At 35.6% G+C, this 2,709-nt stretch overlaps 1 pseudogene; it reads left to right on the forward strand.

Moving 5' to 3' along the window:
* The first annotated feature begins 740 nt into the window (after nucleotides 1–740).
* Nucleotides 741–2,102, forward strand: LOC145050937 (cyclin-dependent kinase F-4 pseudogene; annotated as a pseudogene).
* Nucleotides 2,103–2,709: the final 607 nt, after the last annotated feature.

Consider the following 2,709-nt stretch of genomic DNA (forward strand, 5'->3'; position numbering starts at 1 on the left):
CAAGAATAAATTATTTTATGTATTATTTTTATGGTACATTTTAAATCAACAACAACTACTTAAAGTTTATTAAAATTGATTTTTTTTAGTTATTTTAGTTAATTTGGATTTTAATTGATATAATATGTTACTTTTATAAGATATTTAGATGTCTATAAAACAATTTATGTGTAAAACAGATGACATATTTAAAAGATTATGACGATGGTTATGATTAAATTTGGAAAGTTGGAAATGTAGATGTTATAAGTTGGACAAAATTTAATTGTTAATAAAACTTGTGTGGAATGGAGATAACCGAATATAAAGGTAGTGATATTTTTTAGTTTAGTAAATAAAATTTATAATTATAATTATACAAAGCTCTAAGTTGATTGGAGCCATTTTTCAAGTTGTTTGGAGCCAAAGCAACCATGCCTACATGTCATATAATATGAAGTCAGGTATAACCGTAAGATAATTATATTTGGAAACTTAAAACCCTAAATCTTGCATATCTGAAATCTCAGTACTTAGTAGTATAAATAATAACCTACTTACATTCACATTCACAATAGACTGCCGACCCAATTACCCCATTCACCTATCTTCGTTCCCTATCCCTTTTCTTTAACCCCTTCCTCCATCGTTCATGTTTTATAATTAAGGTGATGTGTTGTTGATATACGTAGCTATTGTTTCTGTGAGTTCCTCTTCCTGGTTTGTGTGTTTTCTTAATTGAGAAAGCTAGATCGAAAACAATGGAGCAGTATGAAATACTGAAGGAAATTGGGAGTGGGTCATATGGGGTTGTCTGGGGAGCATGGGATGAACACACAGATGAAGTGTTTGCCATCAAGAAACTGAAAATGAGGTGCAACTCGGCCAAAGAATACATCAACCTGACAGAAGTCAAGGCACTGCGCAAGATGAATCATCCAAACATCATAAAGCTCAAGGAAATCATCAAAGAAGACGACAGTTTGTACTTGGTGTTGGAATACATGGAATGCAGTCTGTGCGAGCGTATGACATGCAGGAAGAAGCCTTTTTCAGAGGACGAGATCAGAGACTTGTGCTTCCAAATCTTTCAAGGTCTGGCATACATGCACGACAACGGCTACTTTCATCGTGACCTCAAACCGGAGAACCTTCTTGTTTCCAAGGATGTAATAAAGATTGCTGATCTTGGTCTAGCTCATGAGATGAATGGCAAACCGGCCACTGATAATATTGGGTCCCGCTGGTATAGTGCCCCTAAAGTTCTTCTTGGGCAAGAATACGATTCTTCAGTTGATATGCGGGCAATGGGTGCAATCATGGCAGAACTATTTACACGCCGCCCACTGTTTCCTGGTAAAAATGACGGAGATCAAATGTATAAAATCTGCAGTGTGATCGGCAGTCCAACAGAAACCACATTCAGCATCGTAAATAGCAACTATCTTGTATTCCCACAGCTTCCTGGTGTCCAACTTTCTTCGCTGTTACCATCAGCAAGCCTGGAAGCACTCGATCTGATTGCCACACTTCTTTCATGGAATCCATCCGCGAGGCCGACAGCTATGGAGGCACTTGAGCATCCTTTCTTCTATACCTGTTACAAAGTTCCTCCACCCCGACCCATACCTCTGGTATTCAAAAGTTGTGCATTTTGTTATCAAAGGGAGGAGGATCCAACCAAACAACTGATTCGTCTGCTCCCAGAAAATCCATTTTATGAAACAGTACTAGATCCTTCAGAAAACATGATTCGTCTGCTCCCAGAAAATCCACTTTATGGTTCCGAAGCGTTAGATCCCTCTGAAAACTTTAGGCATCTGCTCCCAGAAAATATGTTAGATGGTTCCGAAAAAGAAGACCCCTCAGAAAACATGGTCTCTCTGCTCCCAGAAAACTCATTACCTGGTTCAAAGAATTGCGGATTGTTAAGCCAAATGGAGATGAAGCGGGATTCGTTGAAGCTAAAAACAAGAACAAAGAATTGCACAATTGGTTTGGAAAGTGATGCAGTGCACATTGACGAGCTGGAGATAGCATACATTGATAAGTTGGAGAAGAACAAGAGGGGTACTGGAAAGAGACTCAACTTCAAGAGGATCAAAGGAAAGAGGCTCAACTAACAGACATAACTCTTGTTTCCGTCAATCATCATGTGAATGCTTAGCAAATTAATTTCGTAATTAGTGTGTCAATTTTAGTTTTTAGATAATTGGCAAAATATACCTCTGGAATTTAATATGAACCTATATAAAAGATGGAATGTAACCTTGGGATTTAATATGAACTTCCTTAATTTGAAAATTCTAAAACAGTTACAGTATTTGTGCTTCCCTTTTGGTGACATCAAGAAAGGGATGTAACTGATGCATCAATTTGCTCCTAGAACCAGAAAATTCAGTTTACTAATTTATAAGTCAGAAGCATGCATACTAATGTTTATTCGATATTAAAGATGCATGGTTGATAGTTTTATTGTATTTATATAAAAATTTCATGTTGAAAGCTTTAAAGTATTTTTAAAATTTCATTGAACGACTATAGTCATTTTCCAAAAAACTAAACTAAAATAAAAAATCTCTCTTGTGTTCCGTTATTGCACTTGGTTAACGTCTGAATTATATATATATATATATATATATATATATATATATATATATATATATATATATATATATATATATATATATATATATACAAACACACTAGTCGTTACCCGCGCAAAACGGC

Source organism: Lactuca serriola, chromosome 5 (genome assembly GCF_051521515.1).
Source record: "Lactuca serriola cultivar US96UC23 chromosome 5, Lser_US96UC23_V15, whole genome shotgun sequence".
NCBI classification, from domain to species: domain Eukaryota; kingdom Viridiplantae; phylum Streptophyta; class Magnoliopsida; order Asterales; family Asteraceae; genus Lactuca; species Lactuca serriola.